The following is a 26809-nucleotide window of genomic DNA, read 5'->3' on the forward strand; positions in this document are numbered from 1 at the left end:
CTCCTCAAACTTCTAAAACACTATGAAACTTAGAAAAACTTTTATCCGGCATTGGTCCTCATCATTCCCTAAAACGTGCTTTACGTAACTCTTTAAATCTTTTCTCTCTTTATAAAAGCCTTTTAAAAACTTCTTGACATTTCTCTTCTAAAGTACTGTTTTCCTTTTTCCTTTTTCCTGGCTGCTTCTTTTTCTTTTATTTTTTCTCTTTTGTGGCCTCTCAGCCTCAGATAGAGAATCCAGACCAGTTCGTGCTACTTCCCAACACAAATCTCAAATTAAGTCCCTCACCCGCCACACCCCTGCTCCCTCTGGCCCCTGCCCCTGTACTTCTCTGACAGGTTTCCCTACCTCCTGCCTCACCCTGCTCCAAAGAGCCTCTGTTATACCTCTAGAGTCATTTGCAAATATACAAATTCATCTCTCTCTCTCCTTGGCTTCACAAACTCTGGTGGCCCCTCCTTGCCCTCAGCTACAATCTAAGTTTCCAAGGCTCTGGGGACCTCTCCTCCCCTGCACTCCTCTTGGGACGAGGCAGAACTGAGCCAGGCAGCCCCCTCCTGCCAGCCACACCTGTATGTCCTTGTATATCTGCACTTGCTGTTCCCCTTGTCTGCAACTCCCTCTTCTAGCCCCCATCTTCCTGGTGAACTCCCATTCAGTCTTTTTTTTGGAGACAGAGTCTCGCTCTGTTGCCCGGGCTAGAGTGAGTGCCATGGCGTCAGCCTAGCTTACAGCAACCTCAAACTCCTGGGCTCAAGCAATCCTCCTGCCTCAGCCTCCCGAGTAGTTAGGACTACAGGCATGCACCACCATGCCTGGCTAATTTTTCTATATATTTTTAGTTGTCCAGCTAATTTCTTTCTATTTTTAGTAGAGACAGGGTCTCGCTCTTGCTCAGAGTGGTCTTGAACTCCTCAGCTCAAACAATCCTCCCACCTCGGCCTCCCAGAGTGCTAGGATTACAGGTATGAGCCACCGTGCCCGGCCCCATTCAGTCTTCAAGCCTCCCCGCCAGCCCTCCCACAATTCACAATGCCCTTCCTGCACCCCACATCACACGGGGGCTCCACTTACCCTGTCTGACTCACTCTTCAGGGCTCTGTTCCTACCTCAGCTGGATGGGGCACTCCTTGAGGCCAGAGGCTGTGACTGTCCCAGGCCCTGTATCCAGCCCCTGGCCACATGACAGGCCATCAGTATAATTTTGCTAAATTAAGTGAACTGCACCTTTGGCAAGTTACTAAACCTCTCTGAACCTCGATTTCTTCAGGGGTATTACAGAAATGACAGCACCTACCTCCCAGTGTCTGTTAGGGTGATCTGGGACAGGCACCCAGCCAGGGCTCGCCACACTGCACTTATTCCTGAGTGTGAGCACCTTGCCCTCTCCCCCTCCTCATCCACTGAGTCCCCTCTCTTCACAGATCAGTCTTTACTCATGAGCCAGCCTTGCCCTCTGAGCCCCATTACTCCTACAAACCATCACTGCGAGCTGGAATTAGGCAAGAAGCTGGAAGCTGACAAGAGCGTTCTCACAGAAGCAGAAGCCACTGTATTCGTTAAAAAGAGAAAAAATGGGGCTGCTGCAGCCAAGCAGGGGAGATAAAGAGGTAGCAGCAGCCAGCTCACTCCCTCCCCAGCCCCATCTCACCCCAAGCTGCACAGGAGACAACGGCATCCCATCAGCATTAGGAGATTTATGAGGACAAACTGTACTCAGTACATTGTTCCAAATGCTGTACTGCAAAGCCCGCTCCAGTGAATATTTCATATAATAAATCAAATCAAAGATAAATTAATATGTTTCATGGAATACACTCCGTGCAACAAGAAGCAAACCACAGATACTGCACAAGTGTGAATCAAAACAGCCACACCTCCCAAAGTCTAAAACAGGTTTGCAAAATCTCCCCAAGGACTAGGTGGAGTCTGGCACACCCAAGAGCCCCAGCCCAGACCAGGCTCCCGTGCCTGGCAGGAGGCAGCAAGGCAAGAGTGAAGAGAGGAGAGGAGAGGGAGGCAGGGGACAGAAAAGGCCACCCCTTCCTCCTTCCCTCAAGTCTGCCACCTCAGGGCTACGGGAAGAACTGCCATATGACCTAGGAAACCAGGAGTATAAGGTGACTCCCATATGGAAGGCAAGATCTCAAACACTAGTTTACACCAACTTGAATATATGATTTTTAGAGATGTCAACAAAAAAGTCAAATCACTATTTGTAAGTTTTATTAATTTATTTGCATATAAATATTCAAAATAAAAATTCAATTAATTATAAAATTCTATTGTTCCCACACCCAGCTTACAAAATAATATTTTTCAAACCCTTCATATGCATCAACAGTAATGACTTTATCAACCCTAGAGTCACGCTGAGTTACCCAGAGCACATCAGCCTCACCAGCTGTTTAAGATGTATTGGATACATTTCCTTGTGAATTTATGTAGGATGCTGTTATGTGAAATGTTATCCCATCCCCCAAGAATCTGTGTTCATATCATTAAAGCAGTTGTTTTTGGTTTTTTTTCATCAGCCCATAATCATATATTTACAGCCAATTACTAATCTTCCTTTCACTAGTGATCTTTAAAGGCTTGTTTACAATATTCCACACTTATAATTAGATCAGACCCCCACCCACCCCCACTGGAATAATGATTAAGTCTGTGTTAAATTTCTTTGCCTCCTTTTATTTTTAATTAATTCTCTCAAGAAACTTTTAGAAGCATCCAAATTCAGTCATGGTTGAGGGTTTTCCAGGCTAAGGTGTCCTCAGATGGGACTTTGTTGTTCAAAATAAAGCATGCAAGTAAGAGAACACTGTGTCATATAAGAGACTTTGGAAAGACTCAACTCTTTTGCAAAGGACGGTTTGGGGAGGAGGGGGAGAGAGAGGGAAAGCTTGCCTCATATTCTGCCATTCTCGACACTTCCCACACAGGCGGCAGAACCAACTAGCCATGGCAGAGCCTGGGGCCAGGCAGGAGCAGTCTTGAAGAGCCAGGCCACTGCTCCTCTGAGTGCTCAGCGGGGACACAAGGCCATGCCACGGCCTTTGCGCAACCTGGTGGAGAAAACTCATTTATCACTGGGCCTGCCCCACTGGGCGGCAGGTCACAGCCGTGCTCCTGGAGCCAGGAAGGGAGGTGGTGAGGGCTGGCTCTGCGCACGAGAAGATGCCAGGTTTCCAGGAAAGCCCAAAGCCTGCCTGAAGAACAGCGGCTCCTCCAGCCACAGACAGCAGTGCCACAGGTCAGCCAGAGGCCGAGGGTCAGCCAGGGTCCCCACCCCAAGCTCAGCCAGAGACTGTCCCACGCAGAGTTGTTGGAGGGGAGGGTGACAGTGCAAAGCTTGGGAAACCTACCCAAATCCATCATTTCTGGCACACCCCACAATACTGAATCCACCTACTGCAGGAGCAACCAATAGGTTTCAACTTGTCCCGAACGCTGGGTAGGAAGGGTTCTGCAGCACGTCTGGACTCAGCAAGAAAGCATGCCATCGCCAACATGGATGTCCACCAGTGGGTTGGCACGCATGCCTCCCATGCAGTTAGAGCCCCAGCTCGGTGGGCGTCCAGTTTGGGCTGGAATCACTTCATTGACGAGGAGTCAGTGCCTCCTGAGACTCAAGAGGTAGAGTGGCATGTTATGGAAAGCACAGTCCAGGGTTCAGATGCTAAGATGCCACCTAGCTGCCTGGCAACCCTGGTCAAAATACTTAAACACCCTCACTCGTCTGCAAAATGAGGAAGCATCACGGTGCCTGTGTTACAGGACTCTTTGAGGAATGTAGCAGGAGCTTCATAAAGGAGAGGTGACACTGTTATTACTCAACTCCAATACAGGTAGAATTTTTTCCATACAAGAATACCTAGATTTGAGAAAAGAATACATTCTGTATTTACATAGTCCCAAGATATTATAGACACTAATCGCTGCTGCCTGGCTCTGCCCTGCTCTGGCTGGAAGGGGTTCCAGGCCCTCCCTCCTGCTACACTCAGCCCACACCCTGATCCCACCTCTGCTGGGGTCTTCCCAGGGCCCACCCAGAAGGTTTCCTCCACACTCTTCATGCTTCACACGGAGCACCTATTTGCAAACCGTCATTCTGAAGTTACTAAAACAATCCAACCCTAAAGGTAGATTAAACACAATTCTGAATGAAGAGGTCTTAATATATCAGAAAAAAGTCACTAAGTGGGGACATCTGCCTCCCAGTTGGAAAGAACATGTCCCCAAGCCAGTCCTCTGCTCTCAGGCATCCTCCAGCCTGGCGGGACATCAGGGAAGGCCTGAAGAAGCAGGGCAGGTCTTTCAGGGACTGACAAGTACTTGGCACATTCCCAAAGAGGAGCTGTTCAGGCCTTCTCAGAGCAAGGGTGGTTCCCATGATGCCCTTGTCCCCACTTCAGGACAAGCGTCACAGGATGACTTGCTCTGAGGGTAGTGGGCAGGGACAGAGTGGGCCCCACCTTCACCTCCCCTGAGGCTGGTCAACTCCCACAGACACATTACTAATCTGTGTGATCTTAGTATCAATTCCAACAAGAATTGGAGGAAAAACAATTTTCTGAGGGAAAAAGTGGTTTTCTCATTGACCTACACAGTGAATGTGAAGGCATATTTCCATGAGGGAAAGAAAAGTCTGCTAACAGACTGGCGGTCTTTCAATCGCACAAATATGCCAAACGCCGCAGGGCCTTTGCATTGGCTGTTCCTTCTGTTCACGGCGCTCTCCCCCAGAATATTATGGTGCCTGGATCTCTCCAGCCATTCAGATATCAGTTCAGATGTCACCTCCTGAGAGCTTCCCTCACGCCCCACCAACACACACACATGCACACACACACACAAGAAACCAGTCCCGCCTATTCCATTACGAGATTCATTTTCTCCATAACACTGACCACTACCAGACATGTCATATTTTTACGTGTCTTGTCACTTATTGCCTGTCCTCCCCAGCTCCCATTGAGCCTGTAAGGCACCATGAGGTGTGACCTTGCCTGTCTTGTTCATTGCCCTGTACCCAGCTCCCAGCCCAGCGCTTCCGTGCAGTGAGGCTCAGCAGATGCTTGCTGCAGGTCAGAATGAGCAAGCAAACGGGCAGAGATAAAAGCATCCAGAGGGGAGGGATGATGTGACAACTGTTCCAGGACACAGTGCGGTGGCCCTGCAGGACCAGCTCCCAGGAGGACCTGAGAATAGCCCGGGATCTCCCCCTGGGCACGTCATGTGCTCTCCATCTCCATCCCAGCCCTTACTCACAAGAGAGAAACTTCTTCCACGTGGGACTTACGCTCAGCCTTCAGGAACATGGGCCTTCTCACCTTTAACCTGCTGGGTGGAATGTCCAGTAGACCCGGGCTGCAATATCTCACTCCATCAGGAGGAGCCATTGCCTAAATTTTGGACCCAACCTGTAAGCTGCTTCAGAATAACTATGACCTATTTTTAAATTTTATGTCTGAAATTCTATCAAAGGTGTTTCCTTAAATGAAGTTTTCCTGGACTAGGGAACAAAAGACAGATGGCTGAATAATACATGGGTAAAGCATCAGATCCACTGATCTCTCTTTTTAAATCACAAATGGGTCCTGAAAACATCATCATCATCAGTGGCTGTGTGCTGTCCCCTCCCGTAACTTTAACTCACTTTGAAAATAAGGACCTCCGAGGATAAGTGAACAATGCTCTGGATTTGTTAGTTTTAAATAGAAAAGGTAAAAATACTAATTGATGTGTAATTTTTGTGAGAAAAGAGAGAGATCCACAGATTGGGCCTCTCCCTAATGTGACTTTTATCACTTCTGCAGGATGTCCTAGATAGAATGTAATTTTGCCAGGCAGAACCACAGCAGTGAAGAGGAAAAAAGAAGCCTGCCCATCTAATTTCCAAAGTCATTTCCAATACCTATTCTCATGACTCACTTTACTAATAGTTCAAAAGCTACAGTCCCCCGCGCCCCTCGGCCTCAGTGCAGGGCGTCCAGTGGTTGTAGCACACCTGTCTGCTCCCACTCACCCTCATCTCCACCCCACACTCACTGCACCTGCAGGAGTTTCCAAGGTACCCAGACCTGTAATTACTATTCTGGGACTCCTGCAAGATTGCCAACATTTTAGCAGAGATGGGCTGTATTCCAGTTGTGCAAACCTTTGATATGCCCAGGGCAGGGTGGGACAAGGAGGAAACATAACATGACAGAGACAGGTCCACCAGATGGTGAGTGACTAAGGGCCAAACAATACCAGCAGGATGACAGGTCTCTGGCAAGCCTGCGAGCTTCGCCTGCACGACCAGGAGGGTGGTTCTGGATCAAAGGGTCTCCAGCCTCAGTGTGCACAAGCGCTCATGGGGGGGACTTATCAAAATGCAGAACCCCAGAGATTCTGAGTCAGAGTCTGGGGTGAAGCTCAGGAATCTTCATTTAAAACCCACCTCCATGTGATGCTCCTGAAGGTGGCCCCCAGACACTTTGAGATGGGAGGTGACAGATGACCCCACTCAACTCAATGCCAGTTAGACCGCCCCAGTACTGGGTGGGTTCAGCTCTTGAAAGTGCACTGCAGGGAAGCCAGGGGAAAATTCTAGAGTACCCAAAGGAGAAGACCCAGGTGGCAAGTGGTCCAGAAACCGCTGAATCTGGGGAGCAGCTGCAGGAGCTATGGGTGCTTGCCCCGGGTGGGGAGGGAAGAGGCAGCGAGGACACGACCGTCTCACACGCTTGCCAATTCATGCCCTTCAGCTGCTCCGTCTAGTCCAGGCATGTCTTCACTAGGATTTATTCTCCTATCTATGATAAAGAGAGGATAAATGGCTAAGATAAACCCCCTTCCCTCTTTGAAAACCTCAATTTTCTGTTCACTCAGGAGCTGCTAACAGAACAATCCAGCTTCGGTCCCAAGGATGGTGAGGCCATCACCACTGGAAGAGAGAGGACCTCAGGCTAAGGAGCTACACCCAGGACCCCTCTGTGCCCAGCGCAGGCAGTGTATAAGAATAAGCAAGAAAAAGGCTGGTCTGCCTTGTAGGTGCAGCACGCTGTAGACCTTCAAACACCTGAGCCTCCCAGATGGATTTCCAGGATGACCACCAGGAACTGTGGCACACCAGGATGCAGCCACGTCCCTGGAGGGCGAGGAGGAGTCAGAGAAAAGACTAAGAGGAACACACCATGAGGAATGAAGAGGAGTGTGGAGAGACGTGCAGTGAGCCCTGGACACCCCCCAAGCTGATCAGGAATGAGCCATAGGCAACCCCAAAGGAATCGTGGGGCGGGGTGGGGGGCTGTGCCATCCTCCAGACTCTCCATGTGCTCGTGACCAGCCAACAGTGACACAAGAATGTGGCCACATACCCTTCCAGATGCTGTTGACTGAGGGTCAGGGTGGCTGAGGGGTTCTGTACGCATAAACCTGTGCTTTCTGTAACACGGTCCACCCGACCTCCCACAGCCCCACAGCCAGGGAGACACCAGGGCAGGGCAGCACTCGCTCCCCAGCTTCCGGCCACTTGGCACCTGCTGCTGCTGCTGCCTCGGCTGATTCCCACCTCTCCACGAAGAGCAGTCAGTCATTTGCAAACACAAGGAGTCACCCCGAACTTTTTTTTACCACTCTCTAAAGAATACTTGCAGTGAACGCTTTAAAGCAAATAATAATCCTTGCATAGTGAGTGTGAGCATTCCTTACTTCAGCTCATTCATAAATCATGAAGTTTTGCTTCTTCAGTACTAAATTTTCTTGACAGTATAAGCCAGTTTGCTGCAAAATAATTTTTCCGCCCCATAAAAAGAATGGGGAAAGGCATGATGAGAGAGAAGGAAAGCAGAGAACGGAGACAAGGTGGAAGAGGAGAGGGAAACCCGCAGTATGAGGGTTTTACTGTGAAATCCTGGGTGAGCCGTCACAGTCCACCTGGGGCACAAAAGGGAGCCCTGAGCAGCAGGCAGGCCAACCGTTTTAATATTCTAGGTTTGGTTTTTTGTGCAGAATACTAGAAAAATTAGTAAAAAACTCTTTAGAACTTTGATTTCACAGATATTACCTAAGGAGAAAAGAAGGAAAAAAAGGTGAGTCAATTTAAAGTATATGTTAGGTAGGTAATACTGTAGGGGGTTCTAGGACACTGGCAAAAACTGGAAGAAAACATTCAAATGACCTGATGTTAGAGACACTGCGTGTGTCTGTTGCCTCCTTTTGTGGGTGAGACGATGTGTTTAAAAGCCTCCCACAGCGGTGGCAGCCGGAGGAGTTCAACACATTGAGTTCCCTGCCTGCCACCACCTTCCCCAGATCACCCGGGCTGACGTCAGAACCGGCCTGCTAATTCACTTAATGCCTCATCTAAGCCGCTCACTAAGTCTCTTCCCTAACCTCAGGAGGTTACACCCGCCAGGCGATGTTCAAGCTCCAGAACTTGTCCAAGCAGCACCACGCTGCACGTGACAGGCACACAGCTCACACCAAGCACGCAGTTCACGACAGGCACACGACAAGCACACGGCTCTTAACGGGCACACGATTCATATCAGGCCTACAACTCACACCAGGCACGTGACAGGCACATGGCACATGCAGGCCCACGGCTCATGACCGGCACACAGCACACTGGCACCTGCTCTTCATGGGACCACAAGAAATGACACAAAACATGTGTCAGGCAACAACACTACAAACATGAGCTCATCCAGTCCTCACTGTGACCGTGCCCTTTATAAAGAAGGCGGCCGTGGTCAGAGAGAGGAAGTCACCTGTCCAGGGTGACTTGGTGGGTGGCCACGGCCCAGATTTGAGCCCAGGTCTTGCTGATCCCAGAACCTCTCATCACTAGGGACCGCCCTCACTTCCGTTTTCTCATTTACTCCCTCACCGAGGGGCAGAGCTCCCACAGGGTGTCCACTGCAAACGCAAGTTCTGCAGAGAGAGAGGTAAACGTGTACAGCCCTCTTGATGCCAGATACCTCAAGTCTGTGTGTGAATAAATCCAGTGCAGAAAAACTCAACAACCTGACCTAATAACAGCCCTTTCCCTGACAGACCAAGAATCCCTCCACCGCTCACCACTGTCCTCTCCCCCAGGGCCAGGAGGACGGTGTCCTAAGGTCTTGCCTTGGTGGCCAGAGACATCCTCCTCCTCTCACCAGAGCCAAGGCCAGAACCTTCAATCTGCTGCAGGGCTGTGGGCTGGGAGCTGCCCTCCTCCCGTGACCTCTGACACCAGTGCCCACTGGGCTCTCCCAGCCCCCAGCCCGCCCCTGTCACCTGACACTCTCCCGGCACTGCCTGGCCAGCTCATTCCCTCCGTAGGGTCACTGCTCGGTGCTGCTTTCTCAGTGACGCTTCTCTGCCCCCCAATTACAGATCGCACCCGCCTGTACTCCCGATCCCCTTATCCTGCTAAGGCACTGTACGACTTACTCACCTGCTAACATGCTATTAACATATAATTTTTTCCTCTGCTTTTCCTGGAACAAAGAAGCAAAATGAAACTTAACCCCTTCCCAGCCCCCACTTCGCCATCTCCCAGGCAGCAAAACAGACAACTTTCATTAGTTCATTTAATCCACTTCCAGCCAGGATGTAAGCCCTGCGAGGGCAGGGACTCTTCACCTGTTCTGTGTCTTGTGTTCGTTGACCTACCCAAGATCCCGGAACAGTGCCTGGCACGTAGGGGGCACTCAGTAAACACTGGCTGAGTGCAGGCTGCCGATACCACTATTGGATGGGCTCACATGGACTTTAAAAATGCTCATCTCAAAGAAAGCAGCACTCCTTTGCCTCTGGCTTTTGTGCAGGGCCAGCGAGGCTTCCCTCTGTCAGCATAAATCTGCATTGCCCACAGCCCCTGGGATCTGAGGACATTCCCTCAAGCTATATGAAAGCACAGACAACTTAACTGAGCAGGGGTTTGTGCTGCAGGGAGGAGACAGCCAGGTCAGTGGGAGCATCAGGCCACAGCGGCCCTGCAAGTCAGTCCCCCAACCCCACCCCGACCTACTGGCTCCCCAAGGCTCAGGCGTAAAGACCACTTGCTAATTGCAGAATCAAAGTGGGTGAGCAACATGCATAGAGCTACGAGGCCACACAAATCACTGTTTCTGACAGGGAAAGTGGGGCCCAGCACTGTGGGACGGGGCAAGCCCCTGGGGGAGCCAGCCCCAGAGCCAGGCCTGAACCTTCTCGTGCAGCCCTGCACCCGCCTGTGAGGGCAGCAAGGCCGGGGCAGACCCGGGTGGAGCTGCACTGAAGACTGAGTGCAGACTTGAGCAAAAGCCCACGCCACCTCCTGCTGGAGGAACCCTCCTCCCTGCCCTCCTCCACAGAGATTCTGACGACTCTGGGAAGACCAGCCCAAGTCTCTGCACAACCAGGAAGTTTGGGGTAGCGCTGAGAGCCTCTCAAGCTTGCCCTCAAATTCTCCTTCCTGTCTTATTCCCAAAGTTGCCCCCAAGTTCCTACCTCCTGTCTCAAAGGCAGCAGGATCCACACCAAGAAAAGGGGGTCTGCACCAAGTGCTCGGGAGGAAGGTTGTGGCACTGGAGAAAGCTCGGCAGTGTCTTGCAAGCTAAAGTCACACACACTCCAGGCCCAGCCGGCCCCTTCCAGGTGTGCATGCAGGGCTGTGCCTGGGTGTTCACGAAGTTGGGGTGACAACAAAGTGGGAACCACCTAGCCATCTCTCAGAGGGAAAATGGGTAAACTGAGGCCCATCCAGCAATTAAAATGACCCAACAAGACCCACATGTACCAACAGGGATAAATCTCAAAATCATAACATGCAATGAAAATGGAAATATGAAAAGGATACACATAGGAGAGCATTTATATAACTGCTTAAAACATACAAAGCAATTATATATATATATTTTGCATACATACGTATGTGGTAAAAGCAAAGTACAAAAACATACAAATTGCACAAAACACACTACCTTCTCATGTGTAATAGTAAACACCTCTGGGAGGCTGGGGGGGCTTTAGCTATATCTATGATATTTTATTTCCTTAAAAAAAGGAATCTTAAGCAAATACAGCAAAAAGCACCTATTTAACCTATCTAATAGGAACACAGATGTCCATTACATTTTTTTCTGAATTTTTCTTTCTTTTTTTTTTTTTTTGACTAGTCAAGTGCAGTAATGAGAAGGGGGACGGTCGTAGAAGGAGGAGTTCAATCTGTCACTGACTGCAAACAATCAAGTGAGATAACTTACCACCTTTGGACCAAGCAATTTTTCCGTTTTGACTTGTTTCATAATTTAAATGTTTTAAGGTACAGAAAACAAAATACTACATAAGAGGAGAAAAAGCAGCGCTGTGCAACGTAAATGAGCAGGCGAAACGCTTTACAATGACAGGCCTAGGGGGCGGGCACTGAGGACACCACACGGGGACTGATGGGAAGCAGGGGAGGAATCGAGGAAGGCTTCCTTGGAACAATTCAAAAGGAAAAAACCATATACACAGAGATGTTCTCTGTGGTGCTTTTTATTGCATGGAAAATCAGAAACTCACAGAAGAGCTTACAAAAGAAATATGACAATGGCTTACAACACAGCCATACGAACACGAAGCATGAGCCAGGACAGCAGGTGGGGAGATGTTTATGGCACACGCCACCACGTGTGGGTCCCCTGTTAGGCAGAATGAGCAAATAACACAATTCCCTGCTATACCAAAATGAGGCCTGCCAGGGACGTGGGCTCAGAGGGACATGGGAAAATGAAGAGGCTTGTTAGAATGAGATGTGCAGCTCTGCACTATCTGCCAGGCAGGCCCACTCCAAGGGCTCTAGTGGGGCCCATCCGCTGTGCCCCACCTGTCCACGTGGCTCCAAGCACTTCCTCCTCCCACTTTCTCACACTCTCCCCAGCCCACGGCCCAGGGACTAGGCTGGGTCCTCAGAGCAGCGAGATTTCCCTCTCATATTTCCGGGCTGTAACAAATGCCCCCGAGATCCCTATAAATCAAGTCCAGATGCTGCACATGTCACAGAAAAGGGCTCAGAAGTCAACAGTTCCAGAAATCAGGAGTTTAAACAGCAAGGTCATATTTCATTTCCCAAAGCCAATTGCTTAAGACAGAGATTTTGCCTTAAGTAAAAGAAACGTTTTCATTTTGCATTTGCCCTAAAAAGTCTCCCAACTGTCTGAGAGAGCCGTATCAGTACTAAATAGCTTCAGCGGCTCATGTTTCTAATCAAAGCAAAAGCCGTTCAGTGAGCCTGAATGACAGGCCAGTAAACGGAACCAGCCTACGGAACATCTTCATCCTCTGCAAACACGGCTCCCCAAACTCAACTCTAGCTGAGGAAGGAGCCACCAGCTGAAGAGTTTTAAGCTGTAACATGAGAGGACGATGATGCTCTCAGTTGTCACAGAGGAGCCTGCAGCCAGGCCCCGCACCAGGGAGCACCGTCCTGGGGCAGGTGACCGGTGCCCGGGGCTAGGCAGTGTGTGGTCGGGCTCCCGGAGGCAAACAACTATCCACTGCCTCCCGGAGGGATGAGGCAGACGGAGAATTCAAGCCAGGCCCATCCGAGCCAACACCACACTCATTCAAGGAACACACGCCCACTCCACAGCTGCGCCAGGGCGGAGGGGGAAACCAGACTCGGGCCTGCCCTCAAGGCCCCCCAGTCGGGCACACTCACCAGCACGGCAGGCAGAGCAGGGACAGCGGCAACATCAGAAAGACCCATAAAGGTGACAGGTCTTCACGGATGCTCCAGGTGGGGAGTTTCCGTCAGACAGTAAACCAGCACACAGGAGGCATCCGGAGCACCCACTGAGTGTGGCACGGACCAGCTCACAATGGGAGCCCACTGCCCGGGACCCAGAGATGCCCGGACAGACACGGCAGGACTGGGGCTGAAGGAGGACAGAACCAGGCGGGACACAGCAGGGGACTCCCTCGCCCATACAGCCCCCCCCACAGGCTCAGGCTCAGCCCCAGTGGGGCCCAGAGGTGATAATGGCAACTGCTATCACTGACAATGGTGACAAATGTCTGAGAGAGCTCGGGTGAGTCCACACTCCTCGCCCCCCATCCTCCTCAGGGCCAAGGCCAAGAAACAAAGCAACATGTCCCAGAGGGGTAGTCAGGAGGGAGGACTTGGTCAGGGTCTCTCTAGGGACTACCCCAGCATGAGGGGAACAACAGCCTCAAGCCCCCCAGCCCCTCGCCCTCCCACACAGGAGGGGGCTGGAAAGGACAAGTGCTTTGTAGCTTCCTAGACCCAGTTCACACATGCCAGTGAGTGTGAGAGCCACAGACATAACTCGGAGCTAGAGGGTCCCTGCCTCGCTCACAGATGAGAAACTGAGGCTCAGAGACACTGAAAGGCCTTGCCAATGGAAGGCAGGGCCAGAGAAAGACCTAGAACCCTCAGTTCCCCTGTCTCTAAGATGGGCAGGTCACATCCTACCCATTGGCACATCCTCAGGCTCCCTGCTCCCACAGACAGCCCCAGGCATACCTGGAATCCTCTGCCCTGTGTCTTCCTGCCCCCTAGAGTGCAGGTGGCCTAGGGCACCCTAAGCAAAGCTCGCACTGTGCCTCATCCTGCACAGGTGTTTCAAGCTATGACTAATCCACTTGCCAGAGCCCATGAAGTCCCTCCAGCGTCTCACACTGACCAGGGCCATTTGGGCAGTCTCACAGAGCTCCCCCCCTGGACCACCCTAATGCTCTGGCGAGAGCAGGACCACCTCCCAGCACTCAGTGGGGTGAGAGCCACAGAGGGGAAGCCAGAGACCCCGCTCAGGGACGGGGCAGGAGCCAGGCATATGAACGAGCTCTAGGAGTATGTGGGTCTGTAGGGGGTTATGTGGACCCCCCCCCAGTGGCCTGGCCTTTTTAAATCAGTTTCCATTTGGCTGATCCCCAAAAAACAAACAAATTGGTGTGTACAATGAGACCAAGAAAACAAATCAAAAACCATTAAGAAGAGGTAAACAGAACATCAAAAATGCTCACAGTTTATTATAAACAAGTTTGAGTTAGAACTTTCTAAAAACTAAGGACATTCACGTCATCCTTGAGAAGATGCACTAAGATCACCCACGTTGCCTACACAAGACTACAAAGCACCCAGACTCCAGCTTCACCATCCTGACAAGCAGCGGCAGCACCTTCTCCAGAGCAGCCGGTTGGACGCCCCAGGTTGGCATTTACAGAGCCTCTGCCCAGGGCCAGGCGTGCGCTAGGCTGGGTGGGCGAGAGAGACGGGGATCAGGGCCTCTTCCTTCTCGTGGGAAGGAGACAGTGTGGGTGCAACTGACATTGAATAAGGCCACAGTGTTGGGTGGTCTCAGAGAGGGGGAAGGGGTGCGGGCCTATCTGGGGGTTGGGGAGGGTGAGAGGCGAGAACACTGTAATTTGGGGAATAACATGAGAGAACATTGAAGAAGACTGGAAAGAACACGAGGACACCCTGAAATAAACCTGGGCAGAATGCTGTTTTGCAAGCAAGCAAGCTGCCCCCCAGCTGAATCAACAAGTATGATATTTACCTGCCAGGGGAGATACTATGATCATGAGTAAACCAGTGTGTGCCTTCTAGAATGATGAGACCAGGGTCCCTGCTCCCAACACACCTACTCAGGTACAAGGAGTAGCAGCCACCATTTACTAATCACCTGCCACTTGCTGCTCATTTTATCTGTTACCTGAACAGCACACCTGTTCTAGCTCTGGGCCAGGCCTGAACAGGGCACAGAGGCCAGCCTCTGGGACACTTAGTCCCACCAGCAGAGGATCGCTTATGTGGCTGCTTAACAGTAATCACCTCAATAAATAAAACAAATGACTTTAATTTAAAACACATTAAGTTAACAGCAGGCTTCCTGCCAGCTGACAGGGCCTGGCTCAGCTGCTCAGAACAGGCAGAGTTGCCTCTTGGGGTCAGAGTCCCTAAGTCAAGGTCCCTGGTCCTGTAGGAAAAGTGAGGGATGTGGCATTACTCTGGTCATCTTGACCAGTCTTCCACAACCTGCAGGGCAGTGTGAGTGGCCCAGAGGCCAAAGGTAAGAGCCCTGGACACAAGGGCTGAGGAAAAGCAGCAGAGACTCCTTAGGGGCCCTGCCAGGGACCCCTGAGCTCCCCCTCTGGGCCCCTCTCAGTGGCAGCCGACTCCTCCTCCCAAGGAGGGGCCTCCCTCCCCAGAAACAGATGGGGAAGCTCTTGTCTCACCTGGGGACAGGCCTGGGAGGTGGGAATCCGAGCCCCTCCAACACCCGTGGATGCCGGGGCTCCAAGGCTCCAGGCAGTTAAGCCACTCTGGGGCACCTGCCTCTCGGGGCTCGGGCCGTTTGCCCAACTGCCCACCCAGTGCCACGACGGCAAGGGCCACGCCACCTCCGCGCCACTCTGACAGACACACCTCCCACACCGTACTCGCAAGCCCACCCAGGGGTGACCCCAGCGGAGCGGGAGGGACGCGCCCCCGGGGGAGCCGCGAGGCCGGTGGGCAGCGCCCGGCCGGGGTCCCAGGGCGGCGACGAGGAGGGGAGGGGGCCTCCCATCCGCACGCTTCCCGGTGTGCTGCCAGATCCGACGTCCCTAGCTGCTTGTTCATCCACAGTTTTCAAAGGGAAGTGACGGCCACGATCAGCACGCTGACCCCTTCACCCGAGTCCCCCTTTCCGATCACCCGGGGCGGGCGGGGCTCCGCGAGAGCCTGGGCGGCAGAAGCGGCGCCTCGCAGGCCGGGTCCGGCGCGCAAACGCGGCGCGGCGGCGCCCTCCAGCGGCCACGAGGGGCGCCGCACTCGCCCGTGGTCCGCCCGGCCGGAGGTACCGCGTCGGTGCGAGGGCAGCTCTGCCCCGCTGCCCGCGGGTCTCGCGGAGGACGCGGTCCCTGTGGGCCACCCTGCAGTTCCTCCTCCGGGCCTGGGCGGCCCTAGCGCTGACTGTGGCCATGGAGGTCCTCCAGCGATCCTCCCCAAGCAAAGGACAAAATATGTGGTCCCCCCTCCCAATACAGCTCCCCGGTACTGACTCCCCGGTCAGCCCCAGGCACAGGGCAGGGGACACTAGCCCCAGGGGACCGGCGGGGACTCTGCCCCCTGGGGGCCAGGGCGTGCGGCCCCCGTCCCCGGCGAAGCCCATCCGGGGAGACCGGGAGGTGAGGCTCCGCTGGGGGGCAGAGGACAGGCCTTACCAACTCGCCGTGGGTGTGAGGTGCTGGCTCTCAGCCCGCCCTGCCAAGGGACCCGAGGCCGCTGATAACACTGACAAAGAGGAAAGGGCCCAGGCTGGTTCTAACCTCGGCCCTGTGTGGCACTAAGTCACTGCCCCTCTCTGACCCCGGGTCTGTCAGGTCCGCAGGGGACACTGCACCTAGAGGTTCAGAGTTTGCTTCCTGTCCCAACGTTTGGCGACTCTGCAATGCACCCTAAAGCTGCCTGGGGCCGAAGCTGCACTCGCAAGCACAGTTTTTGTGCAGATTGAATGTATTTATTGGGGCTGTCTCCGCAGAGGGACGACACAGATTGTGAGGTGGGCTACTGTCCACTCCTCATCCTCACAGCCACAGTCCCTTGGCACAGCTGCTGGCTCCGTCCTGAGGCAGCTCCTACTCCAGGAGCTCCTAAGCCACCTGACCTCTCAGCCTTGGGGACGCCACACCTCCTTCACCGGTCTCAGTGATGCTCAAATGAGACATCTGCAAAAGCACTTTTATAAACTCTAAAGTGCTGAACAAATGTTGTTACTATTATTCTCCCAATCAAGTCTTCATTCTAGTAACACCCCCTTGCTGATTTTAGGCAAAACATTTACACACCAGAAATTTCCAAACCATGTTCTTCAGAATACGCACATTTCCAGAGACGTTATAATATCTTTTAGGGCAAGGAGGAGAAAGTCAAAGTAACTGGTTTTTCTTGTAAAATCTATTTTGGAAAATGTATATGAAAAATATCAAATACATGTATGTAGTTGTCCCTATCAATATGTAATCATCTCACTATTAGTCATTAGGGAAATGAAAATCAAAACCAAAATGAGATACCACTTCACACCCACTAGAATAGCTATAATTAAAAAGACAGACAATAACAATTGCTGGTGAGGATGTGGAGAAATTGGAATCCTCACACACTGCTGGTAGGAATATAAAATGGTGCAGCTACTTTGGAAAACAGTCTGGCAGTTCCTCAAAAGGTTAAAAAGAGTTAACGTATGAGCCAGCCATTCCACTCCTAGGTTGTACCCAAGAGATCTGAAAGAACATGTCCACACAAAAACTTATAAATGAATGTTCACAGTGACATTATTTGTAATAGTCAAAAAGTGGAAACAATCCAAATGTCCATCAACTGATGAATGGGTAATGTGGTATGTCCATACAATGGGGTATTATTTAACTATAAACAGGGATTAAGTATTGATATATGCTACAACATTAACATTAAAAACATTATACTTAGTGAAAGAAGCCAGACACAAAAGACCACATATTGGATGAGTCCATTTATATTAAATGTTCAGAATGACAAATTTATGGAGACAAAAGCAGATTAGTGGTTTACAGGGGATAAGAGGACAGGAAGATGGGGAGTGACGCTAATAGATACACGGTTTCCTTTTGAGATGATGAAAATGTTCTGGAATTAGTGGTCATAGTTGTACAAGTTTGTGAATATACCAAAAACCGCTCAGTTGTATACTTTAAAGGGATGAACTTTATGGTAGATGAATTATATCTCAATTCTTAATTGCAAAAAAAAGTAATTACCTGTCTTTTAAAAAATGGTCTGTAGGAACAGAGGACAGTCAGGAATAAGTGAGGAATTACTGATGCCCAAAGCTGGAACATTTCGTCTGTACATTGAGGCCCCCACACAATTTGTAAGTCACTCATCTATCCGAGTATTTCATCTATATAACTACACCCAGCTTATGTTACAGGCTTTACCTTATAATTTCAACACATACTTGTGGAATTATCTAGAGTTTATTGTATTTGATATAATACTATACAAAGTTATTCCCTACAGATGCATGATTATTAAGTTTTCCATGCAAAACATACATTAGCACACAAACTACTACAGTTGTTTTCACAAGTATAATTTAAAAGAATGCCTCTGTTAAATGCATTTGGTAAAATACACACTGTTCTCTAAATACTATCATAGGAAACGTCAGCCTATCTTTTCCAAGAGCCTCTCACTTCAGGACACATTTCTTTGATCACCTCTTTTCCAGACTGTCATAACTTAGGCAAGAGTTTCATTCAGGTGCAAAGTGCCTGCTGCTGTGACAAGCTGGACAATCGAGTGCATTTCCAGTGTCATCTGTTTGTCATTAGTTTCAGCAACGACACAGCTAGTATTGAAGTCTTCACACTTGGGCTTTTCTCAAGCCCCAGTAGGAGCAGAGGTACTCATCTTTTCCAAGCCATTAAAAGAAACTCCGAGGATCCCCCAGTGCACTTGTGGAGCTTTAACATCTGTCTGTTCACTCCTAGTCCTCTGCATATGCTCCTCCTGGAATCCCACAGTCACTTGTAAGTGGGTGCTACCGTGTGTGTCCCCCAGAATTCATGTGTTGGAAATTTGATCCTCAGTGTGGCAGTGTTGGGAGGTGGGGCCTTTAAAAGATGATTAGGTCATTAAGAGGGATTAATGCCTCTCTCACAAGCCTGGGAAAATTCTGTGGGAGTGAGTTCTCACTCTCACGGGACCGGGGACCAGATTAGTTAGGGAAAGAGCAGGTTGCTAAAAAGCAAGGTGCCCATGTGTTTTGCCCCTTTTTCACACACCCTCTCCCTCTTCTGCTTCTTCATTATGTTATGACACAGTACACAGCCCTCACCAGACACTGGGGCCATCCTCTTAGACTTCCCAGCCTCCGAAACCGTGAGCTAAATAAACTTCTTTCCTTTAGAAACTACCCATTCTCAGACATTCTGTTATAGTAACAGAAAACGGACTAAGAACATGTACACAGCTTCCTTTTTCTTCCTAACTTGTCATCCCGAGAGCAGTCCCTGCCTTCGTGGAGCTTACGTTCTAGGGTTGTGGGGAATATGTAAGAGACAGACTTTAAACAAGTAAATAAATATAGAGAGAATCAGATCGAGATACATTCTATAGAGAAAGTGAAGCAGGATAAGGAGACAGGGCACCTGTGAGTGTCAAGGATGGGGAGTTGCTGGCTATTGCACAGGTGATCAAGGAAGGCTCCACTGATAAGGTGACATTCCAGCAGACATTAAAGGAAGTGAGGGAGTGGCTACTGGCAAGAGGCCTTCAGAGAGAACTGCAGGAGTGACGGCCTTAGGTTGCAGTGTGCTCTGCGTGTTTGAGAAAGTAAGGATCCTGTTTCCTGATTTGCAGCCTCTCTCTTCCTACTAGAATATAATCCCCATGAAGGCAGAAACCTTACTTTCTTTATCTCTTTGGGGTTTATAGGAACCCCATAAATGCCATGTCTATTTCTGGCCTGAGTTGGAAGTGACAGACACCGTATGCATGCAGCCTCCTATCCTGGAATGTGAGAACCAGAAATGAACATGTGCATAAAAGAAATACAAAAGTTGACGGGAAAGATGAGGGCTGGCATGAGGGTTGCTTCAGCAAAGGGGTTCAGGGAAGGCCTTTCTGAGCTGATACCCTGGTGACAGCACAGGAGAAATACACAAAGAAGCAACATTGCTATGCCCCTGGAGGTGTACCAACAGTGGCTGCTGGGCCCACCAGGCCTCTGCAGAGGGCTGGTCACCTGGGGGAGGACACGGGAGGTGCCCTGAGGCCTGCTCACTGTGTTTATTTTCCCAGAAGTCAGTAGAGTAGAACCACGTTATGAGACTAAACCCTAAACAACAGATGTAGCATCACTGGACTGAAGTGGACTAACCACAACACAGCAACACAGATGTGATGGCCAAAGCTCTAGCAGCCATACTGGACCATTAAGTCAAGGGCCACTCCCTAAGGACAGTGAAGCTGAAAGGAGCCGAGGACCCTGATAACCCCGAAACCCCTATGCCAGCCCAGGAATGCCTACCTCTGGACGTCAGTGAGATAAGAAATTAGCTCAATCTTGTTTAAGCTACCATTATTTGCGGTTTTCATGGTATACTCTGTCGAACATGATACAGCAAGAGAGGCTCATGGAAGAGATAAGTCTTGACCTAAGTTTTGAAGTGTGGGATTCCACTTGACAGAACGAGAGAGCAGATGGCGCAGAAGCAGAGCAATCAAAGCTCAGCCAGCTGCTACGGGTCGAGAATGTTCGAAGGATCTGGGATGCCAATTAGCCAGGAGCAACTGGAGGTTTTGAACGGAAGTGATGTGATAAAAGCATTTTAGCAAGGTGAATGTGGCTCCCTTTTGCAGGTCAGCAGAGCCTGGATGAAAGAGAGCTGTTCAATCAAACAGTTCCGGAATGCCTACTATGTGCCAAGCATCCTGCTCCCCAGGGAAGGCTGCACGAGAACAGGATGCCTGGCTGGGATGCCTGAGACCAGCGGGAGAGCACCAAGCTCTCCTGTATCCTTTACAGCGGGGACTCCCATGCCTGCCTGTGCAGCTCCACATACAGATTCCCAGGCCCTGCCCACAATTCTGGCCCACAGAGTGGGACGGGGCCCAGCATTCTGTATTTTTAGTAAGTGTCCCCAGGGGATTCTGACGCAGTTAGAAATTGAACTACTGTATAGGCTAGTGAGCAGCTATACTGGTGCCTGGAACATAACAGGTTCAGACATTTATTAAATAAGTTAACAAAGAATATATTTTCATACTGTTAGGAGGTAAGAAACTAATAGATTTTGAAAAACTTCTAATAATAGTCAAAACAATATTTTTCTGGTTAAATGAATTCTTTTTAGCTAATATTTAATTAACCAAAATAGAATCTAAGGTCATTAATAATGTTCTATGATTTATTTCCACAACCATTTCAGCTAAATGATGTTTCTATGTCACTTGGCAATGGCCTGAGCAGGGACCTCCAGGTGTAGGCACAAGTCCTCTGCCAGTTCGCTGTGACCCTGTTCTGCATCCTGCAGCCACGGTGACGTCCCACAGCCCCCCTAAGGGAAGAGGAGCCCCCAGGCTGTCTCTGGGCAGCTGGGTGGGCAAGGAGCTGCCTGTTCTACACAACTCAGTCAATTCTCCCTGGGGGTAAATTGCCCTATGGACCTTATCTTACAAGAGAGACGTGCTCCTTAAAGGGAAAATATGGCACAAAGGGAAGAACATTGGCCTAGGATACAGGTCTAACCCCAACTGGGTCAGCAAGTCCACAAGTGGCCTTGGCAAGTTTCCTCACCTATTATGCCATAGACTCTTGACTTTCTTGCTATATACATTATATACATCTTGCCTTCCAGATCTGAGCCAACCTGGGTGAGGTTTTGTTTTTTGTTTGTTTGGTTTTGTTTTCTAAATAGCAAAAAAAATTTATTAAGGCTTATATCCCCCTAGGGGAAAGTTACCCATTGTAATTCATGACTCCATACAGGCAGTGACAGTTCAGAGGAAGCGATACACTCCAAATACAAGGCTAAATGATACAGCTTAAACGTTAACTCAGAGGGCCTTTTGGAGTAGGGAGTTTTCAGAGGGCGTCTGCCGTCTAGGACATTAAGGATCTGCTACAGCCGGCACGTGCTGAGTTGGTGCGCTGGAACGCCAGGCATGAGCAACATTTCCATGCTTAAACTCAAACTCCAGGTGGTGGTGAGTTCTTCAACGGTCCCTCATTCCCCAAAACATGACAGAAAATTCATTTTCTAAAAGGTTTTGTTGTTTTTCATTTTTACCTAGTCATCAGGGGAAAAAAAATGAGACACAGTGACATTTACAGTACAGTTGACAGCATCATCCATCACACTTAGATCCGATCTTACATTTAAAGAGCAGCATTATTGATATAAAAACTTAAGCGGCATCAGGATTCTCAAGTGAAGAAAAAGGGGAAAATTAGAAATGATCTGCAAACAACTAAGAATGCCTGAACACTGCACCAGACCTAACCATCCTGCAAATCCTCCGCACGTGGAACCCCACCACAATCCAGCAAGGGCAGACAACAGGGCAGTGCGGGGCAGCGCGGGGCAGAGCAACTGGCTTGGGGTGGGCAACCGAGTGTGAAAGGACAGACTTTCCAGGGAAACCCAATGTGTCTACCAAATTCAAAAAATTAAACTTTATCTTCCTGTCTAGCAGAAAAATCAAATGGGTAGATTAGCATTTTAGACAGACAACAAATTTTAAAAATGGCAAATCACGTGAACAAGGTGATCATTAACCTTTAGATTTCAGTATTTTGAAGAGATTTTAACAGAATATTCTAAATGACAAAACTCATGGTTTCTTATGTTTGCTATAAAGCAATAGAGGGGTGAGAAATATGAAGTCTCATACAGAGATAAGAACATAATTTCTTATGGATATAAGAACATAATTTCTGCCAGAATAAAAAAATCTTTGGCATAGATTAGGTTTTTGCTTTGCTTTGTTTGTTTTTAGGGATACTTATATTTCACATTAGGTCAGTCTGTGAAAAAATACTCCTTTATTAGTGAGTTCTATGATACTACAATATACAGAGAAAAAAATCCAAATGAATGCAGATCCATCTGGGCAAAAATAAACTACAAAGAAGGTAAAGATGCAACACTTAACCCCTGCACAGGATGACACATTGGAGCTGACCAAGCACACATTTTTTTAAAATCTATTTTTCAAAGTCAAATGTTAGCATATATAAGAAATTGGTTTCTTATTGTTTGTTTGGATTCTGCCATTCCTCTGCTTTGATTCTGCACACGAACCTCCTCCTCCTGGCGCTTCTCATAGTAAGAAAGGTCTTTGAAGATGGAGGTTGCGTGCTTGTAGGGAGCGATCATTTTCAGCACTTGTTTTGCTTTTGCTAAGAGCATCTCCTGTGTGTTGCAGGAGTTTGTGACCAGTCTGTCATTTATTCTCCAATCTGATGTGCCAGAGCTGGTTTTTGGGCACATCCTTGACAAAATCCACTTCATATCAAACTTCCCCTTGATGACCTGAGACCAGACCCCAGGACTGGTGCCATAGCCCATGGGGGACTTCTTCTCAGCCACCCCACAGAAATGCCCACTCCCACTGATGCTGAAGAGCAGGTAGACAAAGATATGCCCTTTGCTGCTCAGGTGCAGAAGGCCCTGTCCAAACACTTGTTGCCATGTTCTGTGTTACACCAGTACACCAAATAGAGTGCTCAGCGGAGCGGTGAATGCCATCCTCAGAACAGCTCTTCATGAACACATGTCTGCTTTTAACATTCCAATCAAACTGTTTGGGATTATGGCCGTGGGCAGCATTCAGTTTTTGAAGGACAGGGTGGGATTCTACACCAGGGCAGAATTAGGCTGGATTATGTCCAAAGGAGTCACCATCACTGCTGGCCCCTCCACTCTGCCCAAACGCCGAGTTTCTGTTGCAACGGGAGACGCAGCAGGTTTGGGGTGGCTGCTGAGGGCTCTGATACTGTGGTTAGGCCAAAGAGGGAGGATGGGCCGGAAGCACCTGCGCCACCTGCTGGGGCCCTGGTGCAGACAGGGGGATGGCACCTCCTAGAGGGCTGGAGCCTTCGGCCCGGGTCCTTTGCTATCCCAGGTGCCAATGTCCATGTTATGCTTTATAGGTAGAGTGGGCAGCACCCCCTCCCTCCCCTGTACAGGCCTGCTCTTTGTTTGCATTTTAGGCTGTGGTTTTCCAGGCCTGCTGGCAATGGCACCCCATGAGGTCAGCTTTAAAACTGGCAGACTCACATTTGTCCCACCATGGTTGGTAAGGACCCAGTCAATGCCACGCTGCTGACGAAAAAGCCTACCATTTCGACTCCAGGGATGGTAATATCCTGATCTTCAGGCCAGCCATGCCTGCTTCAGGATGTTCACCCCAGGGCCTTGGTGAGGATGTCACTGTGAAAGCCTGTCTGGCCATCGGCAACCAGCCGCCCAGGGAGCTCAGAGGGTAGGTGCAGCTGCTCCGGTTCACGGAGCTCTGAGTCTGCTGCCCTTGAGACCCACTTGTGCCACATGCTGAGAACACAGGGTTTTGGGGGCAAAAATTAACCCAGAGCCTCAGTGAGGGAGTACGGAAACCCAGTGGACAGCGGGTAACAGCTGGACAGGCAGGGATTGCTCACTGAGGGGTAACTGTCACTCTGATTTGACCATCCAGAAAGGTGGGGCTCAAAGTCATTGTCATGAACTATAACCTTCTGATACAAAGAAACATTTTGTATTTTATTATCTTGTACTTTTGTCCTCTGGGGGCACAAACTGGTGGCCAACATACTGCAGGAACAGCCTGGTGCAACACGGGGCAGGGCCTGTAACCTTGCTCACACGACCTCGAGCCATACTGCAAAATCCTGGGGCGACAGCAGTGGTGGTGGCTGTGAGCCCCAGACGTGGATACACTGAGGAGGCACCATCTCCAACGGTGGCTGCGGCCCAGGTGAGAAATTCTAGTTTTCTCCTTCCTAATCAATACTGAAAACGTAATTCTCCATACAAAATTCACTCACATATGTAAGGCATGATGTTAGATGCTGGGGATACAACACTTAAACCCCTTACGCAGTTTAGAGTCTAGCAAGACTCTAGACAGATTATTAATTCGATAATTATATAACTACAACTGTGATAAATGTTATTAAGGAAAAGTCCTTGGAGCTTTGAGAGTGTGCAATGGGGGCTCAGGAAAGGTTTACCGGGGAAATAACACATACTTTGAGACCTGAAATCCAAGTCCCAGTTAAGGATGCAGGGAGGGGACACTCCAGACAAAGGGAAAGGCATGTGTGAAGTGGTCCCTGGTACAGGGAGAAGCACTCTTTCCAAGAATACTCTAAACCTGAGGAAGAATTAAATCACAAATAAAATAAAGCAAACCTTTTAGAACCACACACTTAAAGAAAAAAAGAACACCTTTTATCACAAACAGAAAACAAATTCACAAAATACGAACTCAAAAGTAATGACAGTAATTTTATGCCAGGACTGATAAACCCTTACCTGACCACTGCCATCCGGCTAAAAGCCCCAGACCCTCACCCCTCATGTCTCAACAGGGGAAGTGTCAGTTCCCTGAGGCCACGTGCAGCTGTCCCCAGGCCTTGGGTGAGGCTGTGAGAACTGGGCCCAGCAAAGGGAGGGAGTCCGAGCATGAAACATACTCTAAGACAGGAGCCTGGTGCTGAGGCTGGATCCATCCCTGGGCCACTATTTCTGGTGCCAACTAAGTGCTGGGTACTGTAAACAGGGATGGGTGATAAGACATAGTATAGTCACAGCCCCAGAAGAAGACAGGAAGACAAATCTTTCAGCTGGGGGTTCCTTAGACGGCTCCAAGGAGGGGATGCTATCTGACGATGGGCAAAATGTGGAAATGGAGAAAGAACAACATGAGCAAAGTCATGCAGGCTGGAAAGCACAGGGTGTACAACAAGAGCTGCAGCTAGAGCCAGGGACAAGACGAGGCTAGAGACCTGGCAACGGTGTAGAGTAGGCCCAGCTTGCTACCTCTAACTCAGAAGGCGAAGAGATGACAATACTGGTCTTCAGGGCGGCATCTGGAGACCTGGTTAAATCCCAAATCTGCCCAGACTGACCCTGTGGCCAAGGGCTTTCTGTTTTCTCCCCTAGACTAGGGCAGGGTTTCTCAAATGTTAGGGTCCTTAAGATCACCTGGGACAGGGTGCCAGACCCCACTTCCAGAGATTCCAATTAGGTAAATCCAGATGGATCCCAGGCTGAAAACCCCAAGTCAGACAGTGAGTCTCAAAGGGCTCTGCACCCACAGGCTCCAGGACCTGGATTCTTGGCCTCCTACAGCACAAAGTCCAGCCCCAGTGCCCTTCCCTAACCAGAGTGATGTCCCTGATGGGCTTATTTGTTCATGGGTGGGTAAGGAGCTGCCTTCCTCTTTCTAAGGTTTCTAACACAACTCAAATCAATTTAAATTGCTCTCCAGACCTTTTCTTACAAGAGAGAAGTGCTCCTTAAAGGGAAAATATGGTACAAGGAAAAACATTGGCCTAGGATGCTGTGGAGGAAGCAGAACTGAGAGCTGCGGAGGGTTGGGCATGGACAGTCCCCAGGGTCTAGGGACATTCTCAGGAAAGGTGAAAGCTGAGTAAAGAGTAGTCAAGGGCCTATGAGGGCATTCTGGGCAGAAAGTACAGCTTGTATAAGTGCACGGTCACTACAGTTAAGATATAAGGTTCATACAGAGGAAGATAGGTGACGCCAGAAAGGAGGGCCAGGCTCACAACACAGAGGGCCCTACCAAGAAATTGGGACTTGACTCTGTAGGCAACAGGGAGCCACTGCAGACTCCTGAATCCTGCAGGATCCTGCCAGCAGCTCCCCTGAGTCACTCCCTCAGTCACAGCCTTAGCACCCTTCCCCAGCCAACATCGGTCTCCATCCTTTGGATCACTTACTACTCCTTATCCAAAAATCTCTTGGATTCCCTCTGTACAATTATTAGGTAAAAATAAGGCAAACAATTTGAATGAAGTAATTCACACCAAGTCAGGAACCCAATCTTGGACAGGCAGAGGCAGGCGGTAAAGGGAGATGGTGGGGACAGATGGGCGCTGCCACAGTGGCAGGTTGGTCCAGCCTGGGACAAGGTGGCTAGCCGTGCTCCCCTCAGATATCTTTTCCTCTTGGAGCTTTCCCTTCCTCACTTGGAGAAACCTGCGGGTTCTCTAAATACGTTCAGGATCCTTCAGGGTAGGGGAGAAGTGGGGACAGAGAGGAGATGAGACGGATAGTTCACACT

At 49.8% G+C, this 26809-nt stretch overlaps 1 protein-coding gene across 1 annotated transcript in view; it reads right to left on the reverse strand.

Moving 5' to 3' along the window:
- The window catches only part of XXYLT1 (xyloside xylosyltransferase 1), a 160792-nt gene that overhangs the window by 132830 nt on the left and 1153 nt on the right, over positions 1-26809 (reverse strand). The window lies entirely within an intron of this gene.

Source organism: Lemur catta, chromosome 1 (genome assembly GCF_020740605.2).
Source record: "Lemur catta isolate mLemCat1 chromosome 1, mLemCat1.pri, whole genome shotgun sequence".
Classification (NCBI taxonomy): Eukaryota; Metazoa; Chordata; class Mammalia; order Primates; family Lemuridae; genus Lemur; species Lemur catta.